At 37.8% G+C, this 18,454-nt stretch overlaps 1 protein-coding gene across 1 annotated transcript in view; it reads right to left on the bottom strand.

The window, feature by feature from the left end:
• Positions 1-18,454, bottom strand: part of TENM3 (teneurin transmembrane protein 3) — a 997,728-nt gene that overhangs the window by 601,604 nt on the left and 377,670 nt on the right. The window lies entirely within an intron of this gene.

Below are 18,454 nucleotides of genomic sequence, written 5' to 3'. Positions count from 1 at the left end.
CCACCACAGAAGCTTCAAAACCTGTCTATAATTTTGTTACTGATGTTTAGAAACAGCTGTAGCTGACATAGCTACATGTTATATATGTCAGCTTTAAAGGATTAAATATTCTTAACCCCCAACAGAGAGGTCTTTTGCTGTTAACAAACCTATAGTAAATTACACTGGAAGTGATTATTCCATCAGAGATATCTCACACTAGACATTTGGTAAACAAAATGGTCCAAAATCGTAAGTTTTTCATCATTACTGGAAATTCTATTTGATTTGGGCAAAAGCAAAGTTTTAAGTATACAGCATTTTCTGATACTAAATATAGGATAAAATCTCTTCTAAAAACCCTCACATATTTCTTCATCAATATTTTAGATGGTAGTAAATTATATATTTTTTTCTTCAGAGGAATCAAGTCTGTCTCAAGAGACCTTTTTTTTTCCTGGTACAGATTTGAACTGCACCCAGGTTTGAATTTTGGGGACAGTCCTCATGTCGCCTCCATTAGACTTTAAAATGATCTTTACAATAAATGTCTAAAGCTGATGATAGAATTGGCAGGATCTTCTGAAATGCTGCATTGCAAATTTTGTATTCAGTTAATCTATCTGAGGGGACAGAATTAACCAACCTCACTAGCTAGACTTCAGGCTTCAATCATTTGATTTATGAATTAATCTAATCTAATTAATCTTCAAGAAGCATTGATTAATAGTAGTCAAATGTACAGACATTTGGAGGTGAAATCCATCAACACAAAAGTATGTATATGTGTGTACATATACATATATGTACATATATGCTACATACTTATATAGTATGAATATGTACATATATAATATGTACACACATATATACATTTATATATATTTATAAAAGTATTTCTATATTATAAATATATATATATAGTATATTATACATATAAATACATATGTATTTCCCCCATATAATTCTCATTTTAAACCATAATCGTTATGAACTATATGAATAATTTTTAAGCTTGTGAATATACAAAGGAATTTTTTTAAATTAGACAAATGTCATAAGTAATTGTACATAGTGTATTCTTTCTTGAGAACACATAATAAATGGAAAATTGTCCACACAAATGAAAAGATAAAATCAGAAGACTGATTGAGGCACTAAAAGGCATCAGCTTAGATTAGAGAAGAAAATTCAACACAAATTAACCAAATGAGAACAAGCTCGTATACATACAATCTGTGTTACATTTAAAGCTACATTCTAAACTCGTATATATGGCATACTGCATTTATGAAGATGACTTTATTTGGGGGAGAGGGCGGTGGTCAGTCACAACAATATACTCACAACAGTGACTTACAAATACTGAAAGAGAACAGTAAGATGATGCTGTGGTTAATTTCATGTGCAGCTTCTGAATCTAGTCTCTTTAATTGATAATTATCTATAACTCACCTAGCTATGAAAGGTATAAAGTATGAGTGGAAATTCAAGCTTGTCCACTTTAGTAAATATCATTATATTATTATCCAAATTTAATGCATGTATTGATAGCCTATATCATAAAACAAGTGTGGCTCTACAAGGGAAGCAATGAGTCATTTCCTTAGGTTAGCACAAGCGTTCTTTCTTCTCAATGTGTCACTCCATTCTTTATCAGATTCTATCCCTGTGATATACTTCCTGAATGTAATTATGCATTAGATTGTGAATTAGCATAATCAATATATCGAGGCAAGCTATTGAACAGAGAAATAAAGTTAAACTCTCATTTTATCCAAGACAAACCATGTATTTCAACTTCCCGTTATTCATTCAACTTTCTCCTAATTATGTGAAATCTATACTTCTAAGCATAATTGGAAGAAACAAACTTTCTGTAGTTTTCAAGAGGAAAAAAGGCATCCTTTCTGATAAATGCCTTCATTTTGTACTACCAGATGTCTTTCTGTTTCCTCTCCTGCTTTCTGATTTTATTTTTATAAGTGTGAGAACAGTGAAAATGCCAGCCATTGTAGTCAGTCAGCTTGAGCCCCAGCAAAGATGACACAGTGAGATGTTATCTTGGTGGTTTTACATAAATACTGAACTTGTAGTCCACTTAGCTTCTGTGGATCCATCGCTAAGCATAGAGAGCACCCCAAAACCCACATTTGATTAGCTCCATTTTATAGATAATTCATTTTAATATTCCATTCTAAAGCCAACATGGAATGCCATCCACTAAACCAACTTAGTTCAAAATATGCTTCTCTTTACCTTGTTGATATTTTGTCTTAAATTAGCAATTAAATAAATAATGATACCTCTGTAAACATCTGGGTTTTTTTGGTTTTTTTGTTTTTTTTAGGGCAGCAGTAATTAGAAATATATTTCAAAGTTCCCAGAAAACTACTCAAAATATTATTTCCATAGTCTGGGCATTTTTACTAACTGTTTTATGGTTTGGGGGTGAATTGCCACTTAGGAAGCTGCAAAATGATGGCAAAATTGGCTCCATGGGATAACGCCCCTAAAAAGGATGCTTTGAGATTCACTGGTACTGAAAGGCTGTTGACTCGGGTCTCTTCCCTCTACCTTCAGTTCTAACAGCAGCACCAAAGCTCAAGAGAACAAGTTTAAGAAAAGCTGCTGTAAGTTATCTGCCTTTTTAGTTTCCTGTAGAAAGTTGCTGCTGAACCTGAAGAAGCTGTGTTTTAAAAACCTGCTATTGTATTATGCCTGTGGGAAAACATTCTTGCAAAACAGCGGTGCTATATGTAAGATCCTTTAACAGTGCTAAATGTGGGGTCAGTGGAGTCACCAGGTTAATGACCACAGGCATACGTGTAAGAATTTGCCTTTCCACGTGCCCCTGCCCCACCCACAAAGGATGAGAGAAAGATGACTCACTCAGCCTGTTTTAGGCTTCTATTCAACTTGCTGCACGCTGCAAACACAGAATAGAATCGAGCAGCTGTAAGAACATTTCCTAAAGGTCTCGGAGATCCTCATGGAAAGCTGGTGTCCTAAGTAGTTTAAGAAGACATCTGCTTAGCTCGCTCCTCCAAAATGAACATGGACCATGTGTATCTGGGCCTCAGTTGACCACATGACTCAAGACAGCTGACCAGAGGGTCAGGACTCAGATGGAATTCGTAAGAAAACTTGCTGTCATGTCCAGTCACAGTGGCAGTCATAAATCCCAGATCGGTTTATAGAGACTGATCTTGCTTATGACTTCTAAGTCTTTTTGCAAAATGACAAGTGCACAGGGGTCAAATAAAAGGAAATTATAAAGTAACTTCTCCCACATCAGATGCTTCCTAAATATAATGCATAATCTCAGCCTCATGTAGGAAGAGAAATCCTAAAATAGTTAAGTCTTGACCATTTAATTGCTCCACTACATGCTAGTAAGTCTTTAGAAAAAATCAGAGACCCCTGTTTCCCTGGAGGAGATCGTGTTTGAGATGGAACTTGAAGGCTGAATAGATTTAAATCAATGATTTTCCAATCCTGACTGGGCTTTAGAGACACCTGGGAAACTCTTTAAACTTACTGATTATGACCAGGTCCCAACTCTACAGAGTCTCTTTAATCAGTCTGGGGTGAAATCCTGGCACTGGTATGTTTTGAGAGCTCTCCAGCTGATTCTTGGGTGTAGTTATGGTTTAAAATTACTGAATAAACACAGGGTAGAAAGGAAGGTTCCATTTTCCAAAATGAGAAAGAATAAAATAGTAAATAATAGAATAATCCAGCCTCCACATTCAAGATGGTTAAAATCTTCAGGGGGAAAAGAATATAGAGACTCTAGAACTAGCAGCCTGAAGTCAGGTTTTAGAATGCTGGGTCTTTCATTCATCCATCCATTTAAGCGGTAAGAGTTTATCAAGGACTGCGTATGACGTGCCATGTCATGTTACTGATAAAACAGAGGAGAGCAAACCAGCAAGGTCCCCGACTTTATGGGCATCACAATCAAGTGGGAAAGACATAATGAGGAGGGCTGTATTATGTGTTGTCTTAAGCAAGGGATGAGAGCATCCTTTCTGCATACTTAAAAGATTGCTCTGGCTGTGATGTAGACAGTGAATTGGAGAGGGGTCCAGACTGACTGCCAACGAACCAATCAGGAAGCTCCTGAAAGGCTCCCATCCAGATGTCACAGGACCCCAGATTAGCAAGGCGGTGGAGACTAAAGAAGCATATGGTTTCAAGAAGCATTTAGAAAGTCACGTAAGAATAAACCAGACACTGTGATGAACTGGAATAGAGAGCACAGTGAAGGCAATGTCCAAGGTTTCTGCTCTGATAACTAGGCGGACAGTCGTATCATCCCCTGCATTTGGGGTCAGTGGGAGAGGCTGAGGTTTTCAGGGAAAGACCCCAAGTTTATCTCTCACGTTAGTTTTAGGAACCCTTGATACACCTAAGAGCCTATGCCAAGTGGTTCCATGTGCCCAGCATGACTGATGGATGGATGTGCTGGCCCAGGACTACCTCAGTGTGTGCTCACTATGCTGGTATCTTACCATTTCCAGCCCACTTTCACTCTCAAATTATCCACGTTCAGATGATAAATTATAAGGTCCCCTAGACACATAGATCTTTGGCTAGGAGATGTTTTGAGTGGAATCACTGTTAACCGTCTTCCTATGGGTCGGCACTGAAACCATAGGAATCAATGGTATCATGGTGGTTGGGGGAACCAATACAGTGGGAAGGCAGGGCTAAGGGCTAGTGTCTGGGGAACTCCGGTATTTGTGGGCCAACTAGAAGAGGCCAGGACACTAATGCAGCAGAGAAGGAGTAGCTAAGATGCAGTGAGAGGTAGGGGGAGGTGTCACAGGGCAAAGGGAAGCCAGTCCTTCATGGAGGATGCTGCTGAGATCAAGTGCAAGGATGACTAAAAGGCATGCATGGCTAGTCTACGCTGTGCTCAGGCACTTCAGTCATGTCTGACTCTATGCGGACCCATGGCCTGTTGCCCACCAGGCTCCTCTGTCCATGGGATTCTCCAGGCAAGGATACTGGAGTGGGTTCCCATTCCCTTCTCCAGGGGGTCTTCCTGATCCTCCTCAGGGATTGGAACTGAGTGTCCTGCACTGCAGGTGGACTCTTAACCACTGAGCTACCCAGCTACTTATTTATCTCAGCCTTGATTTTGTCCCATTTTAAAATAAGATGCTTCCCTGTATGATCTTTACATTCCTTCCTTAGAACTCTTTCAATCTAATAAACTGAAATTGCAGAATGAGGTAAATGATAAATAGCATTTACCTACAAATGCTATACTATAGGGGCAGAGAAAGAGAGAGACGAACCAGGAATTCTGCTGACAGTCATGGGACAATTTCACAGAGAATGTTTCACCTGGTACCTAGAGAAGGGGGAAGGCCTGTCCTGTACTTGGGAAAAGAGTAAGCGGACTTGTGTGCAGCACACTGTGCACCAGAGACCCAATAGGAGGTGGGGTCAGCAGGGTCCTGGCCACACCATGCAGAATATACCCCAAGGACCAGGCTGAGAAATCTGGGCTTCCTCCTGCAGGTAAAGAGGAGCCAGCGTGAGCTCAGGAGAGTGATACGCTTAGATCAGAAGATTAGGGAGAATCCTCTCTGGGGCAATCTAGGAAAATGGACTAGAGACATGAGACACCTGGTGGCGGGAAGCCCAGCTAGAAGACACCTATCTGCACTATCAAGATGAGAACGATGAGAGCCGAACGAGGGAGCTGGTGGGGAGGACGGAAAGCAGGGGCAGCTTCAGAAACCCAGCGGAGGGAGCATCGGCAGGCGCTGCTGACGGATGGCACATGCGCGGTGAAGAACGGGGTTGTCAGGAGATGGTTCTTACACGTATGCACCTGTGCTCAAGAGGGCGCAAATACAGCGCGGGCCGCCTGGCTCCTCAAGCCTGAGATCAGGAATACTGTCTCGGAAATGATGGAGTTGAGATGACATCGAACTAACCCCACCCTCTGTGTTGCTCTCTGTTCCTGTGTTCCTGTGGAGTATAGAGACTGTGTTACATCTTCCAATTGAATACAGCTCCACGTTGTTAGTAGTACTGTCTAATTATTTATACATTCCTTTGGGACTCCTAAAATACACGCCTTCTATATTTTTGCACTCTTTTCTCACAGAGCCTCAACTGACACTGGACTTGTAGAGATGCTTAATAAATAGAACTCGATGAAGAGATTAAGAGCTGAAGAAGGACACGAGAGGCTCTGCTCGCTGAGCAGGGATCGAACCCACACCCCTACCCTGGAAGGTGCAGCCCTAACCCCTGGACCCCCAGGGAAGTCCCGCTGGCCACCAAATTCCAAGGACAAATTTCCTGGAATCTTCAAGTTTGTGGGTTACGTAGTATATACTTAGGTCATTCCAATGGTAAGGTGGAAAAAAGGTGAGCACATAATTCCACTTTTAAAAAAATGAACCAAAATATACTTAAAACGCTGACCCTGTCAAGACAGAGATATTTTCCACCATAAAATATCCCCATTGTCTGCCATTATTAGGAGATGTGTAAATTTTAAAGATGGATCTTACACTCCTTGAAATGTCAAAAATCTTTTCACCTGTCTCCATAAGTATTTGCAAAATGTGTCACATGCACTGTCCTGTTGTCTTCTCTAAGTGATTCTGGACCACTGCTCTCATCAGTGCTGAGTATGTCACTCCCTGGGTGAGACACGGCATGTTGTTACTTTTCTGGGTATCCACAGATCAGCGCCTCCCCTTAAACACACATCGCATCAGTAACTTGGCAGGCCAGAGAATCATCACCATCAAGAGTTATTCATTAATTCAAAGTAGGATTCTAGGGGCCGGCCCAAGTAAACAGAAGCAGCCCCATGACTACTTTTGTTGTTATTTTTTACCTAATTTAGAGCTAACGATGGCCCAGTCTGGCTGCTGGAGAAGGGTGTGGCCCTCTCCTGAGACATACACACACTCACACAGGCTATTTAGGGCTAGCAACATATCAGACAACACGTGAGCCCTCTCCATGCCTGGTCTCACTTCATCCTCACAACCAGCCTTCACGTGGGGATGTTGTTAGCATCTCAGCTTCATGAAGGTGAAACTAACCAAGCAGTACAGTTGGGGCTTGAATTGTGGGCTCCAAATCTGGCTCCAAAACCTACCTGAAGCTATCCTAGTGAGTTCAGTGTTCCTTCTAAGGTTCTACTAATAGCCACTCCAATGACTGAAGTCTTCACCGCCTGGCATGGTCTGAGTGCAGGGTACCTGCCAGGCTCCTTATGATGGCAATGTTCAGGTGGGGATGTGAAGCTCAGATATGGAGGGGAGGGAGCCAAGATCACAGAGCAAATAAATGACAAAAAAAGGGATCTAAGCAAATCACTTAGGGCCAGAGCCCAACTCAGAAACCACAAGACAATGAAAAACACCATGCCGTAGGAATCTTAAGTGTTCTTTTTATTCAGTGAAGATCATGGGCACGACCTAACCCAAGATACCATACTAACTTTGGATTTTCCTTTTCCTGTAGATTTTAGAATCTGGATTCAGACCATATTCAAATTTCATACAAAAAACAACATTAGCTATTTCCTTTAGGATTAGCTAATCAGGGTTGATTTCCTCTAGGATTACCTTTAGGATCAATCCTAGAGGAAATCAACTCTGAATATTCATTGGAAGGACTGATGCTGAAGCTCTAATACTTTGGCCACCTGATGCGAAGGGGCAACTTATTGGAAAAGACCCTGATGCTGGGAAAGATTGAGGGCAGGAGGAAAAGAGGGTGACAGAAGATGAGATAGTTGGATGGCATCACTGACTCAATGGACATGAGTTTGAGCAAACTCTGGGAGATAGTGAAGGACAGGTGAGTCTGGAGTGCTGCAGTCCACGGGGTCGCAAAGAGTCGGACACGACTGAGCGACTGAACACCACATTAGCTACAGCTGGCTCCTGGAGTTCTCCCCGAAGTATAGGTGTGTTAAGGGTGTCAAGACCTAGTCTATCCAGTACCTGATGGGAAGAAGACTAGATGCAGGAGAGAAGGGTGTGAAGTAGTGGGTCGGAAGGGTCCAAGTCTAACTTGTTCCCGTCACTTAACCCTTTGCTGCCTCGGCACGAGAAACACTTCCAGAAGGCTTGCTGGCAGCCCCGGTTTCTGTTTTAAAGCAGGGGAAAGTGTACTGCAAACTGAAAACGTGTTCTTCTCCAAAGTGGGGAGAAGTGGATGACATTTAAGATAATCCACAATCTGGACCCAAGCTCTCTCTCCAAACTCATGGCAGATTTCTCCACGGGGAGACCCTCTGCTTACCCGTGCCCCCCGCCCCCACCAAATACATATGCAGAGTGCTGCCTCCACATCACAGGTTGCAAAACGGTGGCCAACTGTCAAATCCAGCCTCAGCCATGCTGTGTTTTATCTGTGTGTTTTGTGGTTTATTGTTTCTTTTTTTCTTTTTTTCTGAGCCAGCATTCAAAAATCTAGAGATTGCATATAATTCATATTCTGGCATTTCCTGAAAAATCTCACAATCTGGCAACATTGCTTCACCTCCACACGGCAGCAGCGATGAGTCAAGAGGTACAACGGGGTGTCCCCTCTCCAATGAAGCCCATGCTCTGCAGCACACAGAGTCCGTCACTGCCCGCATCTCTGACTCTGGGGCTGTGTCAATGCCATTTATTATCAAACTCACTCCCTTACTTTTTCTCATACCAATGAAACATTCCTCTCTCCCTCCATCTCTTTGCAAAGTGGAAAAACAAAAAAACACAGAGAACTACATACATTAAGGAATATGAGAGAGCCTACTCAAAGGACTCTGTGGAGACCTGAAAATGTAACATGCAAATAACCCAGCCAATCGCACTCATCCCGGTTACCTGTGGCTCTGTCGGCACCTGTTCAAGAAGTCACTGGGGAGTGTTGATCTCTTGATCTCCCTTTGCTATTCTGGTTCCCTCTCCTGGAGTCCCCTGACTTCTGTACATCAACTCCTGTCTTTTTCTGGAGTTCTACAGGCTGCAGCCACTTTTCCTGTTCCCAGCTCAAGGCTGACCCCTCTTCATTGGCACTATAGGTTTAACAGGAATCGCAGGCAATCTGAAAATAACAGAATCATGCACTTTCGGGACTTGAGTGGTCCCAGATAAGGGCGACCTGAGTTTAGAGGCCACAAGCTTTTCGGAAAAGGGAGTGATTCGCTAGTGAGGACATTTGACACTGATGTGGAGTGAGGGCAGATATCAATCCCGTATCAATTATTTACTGACGGCCTCCTCGGGGCCGGGCGCTGTGCTCCAAGCTGCGGCTGTGCTGAGCCCAGGAGAGGGGGGTCTCTGTCTTCACGGGGTTGGTGTGGGCAAGTGCGCGACAAACAATTTGCCAGATGATTCCACTGGGAAGGCAGCAGATGGCCAACCTCTGCTGTTCCCAGGTCACTGGCTCCCGAAGCCCCCTCTTTTGGGGCGTCGGTGGCCGTGCGTGTGTGGGGTGGAGAAGGTTTCTGTTGGATTCGCTCATCTGTCTAGTCCTTTCAGAATCTGTGAGCCCCTTGGCACTTCTGATGTGTGTTAGCGGTTATCTCCCAGGGTCCTTTCTAATGTCCCATAGAGTTTCAAGGTACTGCTAAGGTCTGTATGGTGTTTCCATTGCTGGAAACTCTAAGTTTCGATATTCCCTTAAGTTCCCTGGCATTTCAAAGTTTCATGGGCTATTAGAGTGCAATTTGACCACAGTAATCATCTTTTCATCACTTTCTTTGGCTTTCTTAACAACCTTAATGACTGTCGGTTACCTTTTATATCATGCCCAACCAGAAGTGAAAACTTCCTAGGGATCTAAGTTCATGTCTTATGTCCTTTAATCTCCCCTAGAACACAGTTGCTTGGACGTAGAACACTCACAAATCACATGGGGTTTGATTTAAATGGCAGTGGAAATTGCCCCTGCGAATCAGGGTACATGCTGATTTTGTAATTGTGTATATACACAACATCTTTGTAGATAGTGACCTCAATGATTTTCTACACTTTTCTAATCTCAGTAAGTACCTGTATATATTCCTAGAGATCAGCCAATCCTGTTTTACTCAGAGATGGGAAATAATTCTGATATTATATAACAGAGAGATTACAGATAAAGACAGCCTGTCCTCTAAAGATGATAAATTTAACGTGACTTAAGGCTATATATAGCTACAGTTTCCAATTTTGTTCTATAAATAATATTAATGCAAGCAAATATGTTGAATTTTCTTTCAAAAAGCACTCTCTCTAATATCTACACGGGTAAATCACTGTACATTTGTTAAGTGCTTATGTGACATCAATCATTCCCCAACTGGGTACATAAAAATAAATGCAAGAGATTAATAAATTTCTTTCCACAATGTCATATTTTTATTGGTTTTAATGGGTTTTTAAAAAGTGAAAAAGAACTATAGTGATTTGCTTAAATTGTGACCATCACTTTAGAAAAACACCCTGTGGAAATGTGTAACCACTTGATTTAGTGGCGCTTAAGTCAATAAAAATGTACTTGTTCTGGAGAAATTACTAAATTTTCAGTGATTTTTGTTTTTCAGTATCAGTGAAGTCAAAGTTGTTGTGTTTTAATTCTTGCAATTCTTCCTAATAACCGCTGACATAATGATATGAAAAGGAACAGAATCATCCATGGACCTACACACACCACTGTCCTACTCTCTTTATCCACACTGATAGGAAGTGAGGTGCACAAAACACATGCATTTGTAATTATATTTGCAAAAAAAAAAAAAAAATCCTCAAACAGCTGTGGAGACAGCAAAGATTAGAATCTGATAGTGGCTTAGAATAATGAAGAAGGGGATTGTCAGGGTTCAGCTACAGAGCTGATGAAAGATAGAAAGAAAGCCTGCTCTTTAAAATCCTTAATCTGTACTACTTTATATGCAAAATGAAAACAGAAATACTCTGTAAGAATCAGAAATGGTAAACGTGATGATTCTTTTTAAAACAGGTTATTAATTTAAAAATACTAAACCTGTGTCTTACTGATAACAAACTGGACATGTGGACAATATTTATATAAAATAGTTTATAGTTTTATTTAAATTCTTGTTCTTCTAAAAATATTATTAACTGAAACTTCCTTACCTCTTGCTAGTTTTAGGTAGTATTTATTTTTTAACATATTTATTCCAATTATAAAAATCTAGAATCTTTTATAAAGGTTTGAAAAAGCAACTGCCATACTAAAGTGATCATGAAAGATAATTTTTAAAGTAGTTTCCTTACAAATATTTTCAATTTAATATCTAAAAATAGAAAATATTTGAGTCATATATCTTTCAGAATGGATATATACTTATCTATACATAAAATCTTACAAGGATAATAACTCAGAATAGGATATGAACATTATAAAGTCATCTGAAGTTTATACCGTATGTTTCAATGAATAAGAATAGAAAAAAACAGAATTATTTTAATTGTTAAAGAAAAAGTTATTTCTTCACTTTTCAATTTTTACAGAAACTTTGCTATTCTTAAATGTTTAGAAGCTACAAGGCTCAGAAATATGAACCCATTTATTAAGGTAAATTAATTGTCTGTAATAAATTGTGCCTTTTTGGTGGCATCACTTATGTTTTACAATGAAAATGTCTTAACTCATATTTGATTCTTGAACAGAGTGAAATGGTCTTCTATGGTTGACACTGAGAAAAAACTGACACAAATATAAATACAATTAATTGTCCTGCCTGATTACTCAATTTAATGTATTCTTTGACCAAAAAAGGTCTCCTTTGAACATGACACCCTTCTCTCACAATTTTCTTTAGAATTGTTCATTTTAAATGGGAATATAATAAAATAAGAGGATAATTCTTTCTTTAAAAAAAATCTCTGACCAAAACATGCTCACTTTTTACATAAACAGAGAAAATTAACTATAACCTTTGTAATATGTGACAGCTTCATTTTTATATGCTTTTACTTCTTTCTCAAGTTGCCCTCATTATTACTTACAAGAAGAAAGCTTACAAAGAACTTCAATCTGGTCACGGACCCAGAAAACTTCACTGAGTAGGCAAACCACTTAAAGGACTGAGAACCAGGCAGTAATCAGTTCACTGGTCATCTGGTAGAAGGGCAAAGTATCTTCCCAAACTTCTCGGGCTTCATTATCTTGCATCAAATTATGAACCTTTGGATTTTAGGAGTTGAATCTGTCAATGCCTAAAACACATGTTTAGACTACAGTTCTACATAAATATTAGATTTAGGAAAGGAACCAATTAACTTTTTAAAGGAAATGAAATGCTGGCCAGGCTAGTCTAGTGCTACTTGATAAAACCACTGTGTAATAGACTATGGGAGCACAGAATTAGGGGAGAATGTATAATCCTTCATCAAAGAGTGGCAGCTTATCCACAAAGCTTCCTCTTCCTGATGGGATATTCTTTTAAAAGTAATAACGAGGACTTAAAAACTATGTAACACTCCTCAACCAAAATTAGCCATTTATACCAATGAACCTTAATCCTAAAAGAACCAAAACTTCACCCAGAACACATTGAGATACTTTAAAGCCTAACATGTACAAATAATTTATATCTATTTCTAAATAAAACATGCTTACGTGTCACTATTAAAATTACATAAGAAATACCCTAGAAGGAATGACATGACTGTTTTTTAAAAAAAGAAAAACAAAACAATAAACAATAAAACAGTCCCCCAAAGGTACAAGTAACAATCTCCAAGACTAAGAGCTAATATTTTGCTTTTTGTCAACATTTAAAATTTCCAAAGTGAGTTATAGACTTTGCAAAGCTCAAGTGGTAATTATGCAACTAAATTCATATACCTTAAATGTGATAAATATATTTAAGATGTGATACATTAATGATTTGTGTTTAAGTAACTCACGTTATCCTTTGCTAATAGCTAAATAGGAAATTCACCAACCTTGATCTGTGACAGTTCCTATCTGAAACACAATGCAGTTTTTAAAAGCTACTTTCATCAGACGATGTGAGGAGAATTAATTGATGGCCCCTTACAAAACAAGTACTTGTCCTCCCCTTTATCTCTTTCTTTCGTTCATCAAAGATATCAAACACTGGCATGGTGGAGCGGAACTATTTTGTTGGAAGGTGCAGATTTTATGCAAAACTTAAAGAAAAAGAGATTAGACTTCTGTACTGGCTATACTGATTCAAGGTTGATCCAACTTGCTGACATCACACTTAAATGAAATGCAAGATTATATGAATCTTACAACTTGAAACCAGAGTATCAGTAAATGATGTATCTTAAAATGTACCATTTATTTCACAAATTCATGCTGAGCAACTGAAGGACAATAGTACAAATACATCAATCATCTTTCATTTTTGTAATAAGTAACTTTTTTCATTATCTGTGTGGACATTGCACACATACGTATTAACAAATAGTCTTCAAGTGTCTAGATTATGTAAAATGAGGTATTTGCTAACTCAAAGTATTTTAATGATTTCGTGAACACCAGATTTGTCTAGTCGTCTTAATTCATTTTAGGTTTCTTTAAAAACTTAGTCTGGAGCTAGTGAAGGTTTTGATTCCTAATATTTTAAATTTTCTTAATTATAGACTACAGAGCATAATACCCATATAAACACAAATCTGAGGTTCTGATTAGTGGAAACATATAAAAGATAAAAGCCATAAGTTTAGTTTAAATTTAAGGTTCATTTACACACACACATACATTAGTAAAACAATATCTGAATTTGAAAAAGTATAAAATGAGGACTTTTCTGTTTGAGGCTGTATTTTAAACTGCAATTTATTATACTTCAAATCTTTACATAAATAACTTTCAAAATAAATCTAATTGTAAAATTTCATTGTTTGCAATATTTCCCTTGAAAGTAATAACACTACATACACTTCATCACTTAATATTATACAAATTAGAATAATATAAAAAATTAAATCACCATCAAAATACAGGACAGTAAATATTAAAGTATTTTAATCTTTAGCAAAGTATTGATTTAAAGTTCCTGCCACACGTGTAGTTTTTAAAATTGGTTACAAAGAAAAAGGATTTTGTTGGCAAATCAACAAGCCAACACTGTTGACAAAATTTTTGTGATGCCAGAATCTTCTCATTCAGAGACTGAACATTATGAGGCAAAAGCAATCACTAAATAAGAAGTTTGCTCTATTTTATTGTTTAATCACAGGAAATATAGAACAGGCTATTCTATGCATATTTGGCTAGAAAAAGTTAAGTGGAAATATAAAAGTTACTCCAAGTGAGGACTGAATTCTGGTCAGACAGGTTCATGACTTAGTGATTAAACAACAACTGACAGGTATATCTTACCTATGTGTCAGAACTTTCATTTTTGTTTAAATGAAAATTTAAATGTGAAATATACTAGCAGCTTCACGGGAGAAAGACACGTTGAAAATGAACTCAAAGTAGAAATATAAACATAGAAATATATTACAGATGGAAAATGTCTGTTCTAATTTGAATAATAATATCAGGCAAGAAGTTCACTTCAGCTTCACCCCTTGCTGAACCCAAAGTCATCAACAGATTTGTAAGGTAACTAACATATTCTATTTTTACTAGAAGGTATAGTTATTTTCAAAAGCATTGTAATTCTTTAGGGATATTTCTTAAAGTATTAGTGAAGATGATAAGGGTTAACCTTTTAGTTGTATCAAAATTTTCTCCAACTACTACTGATGCTATTGTAAAATTTAGCAACATCCCTGTAAGAAGAATGCCTTAAATTTGTGCCAATCAAGAGACAAAATATGGTTGGTTACACTATAGCTTTTATTCCTTTATGATATTAGAATGAGTCACTTTTCTCCATTTATTTGAATTACTAGATTAGTTACTATTTGCAGTTTTTTTCCTACCTTTATTATTCTGGTTATTGTACAAAATGCAAGAGGAAAGAGTTTACATTTTCAAACATTCATTTCATTTTTTGCTTATAAAAATGTAATAATGCTGTTCAAGATACTTTTTTTTGTTCTTCGGAGGGAAAAAAGAGTCACGTTTGTTCTTCTAGAACTATAGGACTGTCAGCTTTCTTTAGCTGGAAGTTATTATAAATTCTGAAGAAATAAAATTTACATCTGTCTTCTCCTGGTTTTCATAATTCTTTTAAATGACAAGCCCTGTGCCAGCCTTTTTTTTTTTTTTTGAGCTATTTAAAAGTACCAGTTCCTCGCCAATTTTTCCCACTTCCATGTTGACAAATTCCAAATTCTCTGATACAAGTATTAGCACAGATGTTATACTTCAAAAGAGCATTTGGCAGATGAGAATAAATCATAAGTATAGTTTTCAATAGGTTCACTATGATAATTACCGAAATAAACACATCCCAACATGAACGTATCTACATGTGCTTCCTGCCAGTACATTAAAATACTTCATGAATTTCATGTTGCATGAAAAATTAAAACTTAAATGAAAGTCATTTCAATCCTGTCCTATGACTGTCTGTAGAACATACCTTCCAGTGTGTGACCCAAGTCCATGAGCTGTCCTAAGATACCTCTCCAGCAGAGAAGCCAAATGCTGAGCACAGCGCAGGTACTAACACGCTCTTGAGGAAAGAAGGACCTCTTCTTTAGAAACGCCCCTGTTATCAAGATACTGCACCCCCCTCGCACTGATAGGGGTCCACAGTTCTAATCATAAAAGATTCGTCAAGCTTAACTTGAGGTAAAATCATCCATTCTAATAAGAGAATAGCTTTTCTCTTTTTTTCCTGGGCGAAGCAGGGACCACAAATTCACATCACCCCACTATTCAGAAGTGCTTAGAATCGGACTGAAGGCAGACAGTCGTCACCACGCTGTTATTTCTGTCTAAATTATGGCCATCTCAAGAGGAATTATCACAACAATTCTGGCAAGTGTAACTGATCACCGAAGAAATGGCAGTATGATGGAAATGTATTGGTTACAAGCCTGATCTTCAAAGATAAGTGATCTCATTAGTTACCTCCTAAATGAGCCTTTAAAATAATTGGAATGTTTCTTATACATCTCTACATAAAATTTATAATTATTAAATTATAAGTTACTGATAAGTCCCATATACAAAGAAAGTATCCTTATAAAACAGAGCTGTTAATACGCTTCTTTTCCTCAACAATATGAAGAACCATATACAATATTTAGAATTTCTTGAATGATTTTTTTAAAAAAGACAATGAAGTTCAAATTCCCATGCAGGGACTTAAAATGCACATACTTAAAAAGTGAAAAAAAAAACCAACTAGAAGTTAATTTTCTCTTGTACTTACCCAATTAACTTAAATGACCAAATATGCCCTTTATAGACTGCTTTTCCTGTCAAATATGCTGCTAAACACAGACAGTGCTCAAAAGACCATCACTTTTTGTAACAGATTTTCATAATCATATTGCCTCCTCTTCCTCTCCTCCCCTCTCCCTTTCTCCCGCCCTCCCCCCTCAACTCCCCTCTCTTTTTTCCTCTGGTCTCTTTCTGCATATTCTTTTGGTTTTGAGGCAGAGATCCAGTAGACCCATAATAATTATAAAATTATTATTATGAAACAATGTGATAATATGATTACTATTAAGTAATATGATTCTCTCCCCTGGAAACCCAAATCACATCTTCCCCCCTTCTCTCCAGTGTCTCTAATAGAAGTAAAAAGTATTATACCATACTTGAAGATACTTTGTCAGTAAACAGCATCTCACACTAACTTTTCTATAATTGAACATGTATATATATCCAAGTGGGAATATATGCACCTATTTTTCTCAAAACACCTCATTTTCACAAAGGATGCTCGCTGTTCTGCATGCCCTAGGGTAAGCCAGAGGACTACAAACACACAGAAAAGGACTTTTAAACGGCCACATCCCCACAAGCGGTTATCAACTCCTAATCTACAATAAAGAACACAACTATAGTATAGTTTGATAGAAGGATACATTTCATCCTACACATGCTCTTTATTGCATTAGAACCATCTATTATTTCACCGAAGTCATGGAACTCAGTTAAGACTGCCACCTATCACAGATTTGTTTGAAAAGTCAGAAGTAGCCCTTCCAAGACTGCAAAAGTATCAACAGGGCAGTAAAAGTCTCTTCGTCAACATCATCATTATCATCATCTGATATCCGATACGGTTTCAGTTCTTTACTCACATGGTTTATGAGTACATTCTATGATACTGACATTATTTGTATAGAGATTTATTTAAAGTAGAAACAAACAGGTTTGAATGGATGCTATCTTTTATGAGACTACTATGTAGCTTGTTCTAGCTAGCCAGTCATCAGTTATTGAATCAAAACTAGCAAAAGAACTTCAACAAAATTCTTTCAGTGAATGAATCCTATTGTGGTTTTGCTATATGAAACATCTATACATCTTACAGCATGTTTCTGTATTTTGATAGTCTATGTTCTAATGACTGGCTAGAAGAATGCTTTGAAAATGGCTATTTAAGGGCATTAGTTTAGTGTTAAAATTGTTTTTAATGAATGTTCATAACTGGAAAAACACTGATGCAATGTAAAGAATCCATTAATACAGAGAAGAAAATGAAAACACAACAAACACATTTCCTACAAAGTCTTTTTTCCCTGAAAACCAAGGACAATGCCACTATGGAACTTCATATGAACCTATAAAGCAGTTCCACCTTTATTTAAAAATCCTGCACACTCTGGCTATATTAGAATACTTATCGGTGTTAATCTTATAGTCTATGCTTTTAATATTTTATTTTACTGAGACTACAAGCATGTAGCACACTAAGCAATGCAATATGGACCAAAGCCCAAGAAAATCTTAATGTGGTCTTTCAGAAAAGAATGAAAAGCTGATAAAGCTGAGACTGGCTAGACACAGCCAAGAGACAGATGCAAATATCACAGTAGGGACAATACCATTCACCATTTTTCCAGGTTTCCAAAGAGGATAAAGAATTACCTCCACATGCATTACCTTTCATTGTCAGGATTATACCTACCGCCTTGTGAAATAAGTTATAATACATGCATGAGATGTAGATCTATAATTCTAAGAAATCCTTCAAAAACTCAACTAGAATGTTGATAATAAACAAAAAAGGAAATAACCTAAATGTATGTTTGCCACTTACACCCCAAAAGTGATAAAACCTTTTGATGAGCAAGAAAACACACCTTGAGGCCTACTGTATTGGGGAGAGGCTATTTTATTTGAAAACATATTAATGAATTGCATCTTCATGCTTTATCTAGTTCTTAGAGAAAGTTCAAATTAGGTCCCTCAAAGGATGTTTTAATTATGAAAAGCAGTATTTTGAGACTTGTACAAGCCATCACACTTGTTTGGAAACAAATGACTTCTCAGGATATAGAAGTAATACTATCAATCACCAACAAGTTAATTTTATATAATAAGGCAGGTCTGGATGCAAACTGATCCACTGTGGAATGCTGTATCTAAA

The sequence above is a fragment of the Bos javanicus genome, chromosome 27 (assembly GCF_032452875.1).
Source record: "Bos javanicus breed banteng chromosome 27, ARS-OSU_banteng_1.0, whole genome shotgun sequence".
In the NCBI taxonomy this organism is placed as follows: domain Eukaryota; kingdom Metazoa; phylum Chordata; class Mammalia; order Artiodactyla; family Bovidae; genus Bos; species Bos javanicus.
The sequence above is the reverse complement of the archived record's forward strand: the minus strand, read 5'-3'. Positions and strand labels throughout refer to the sequence as shown.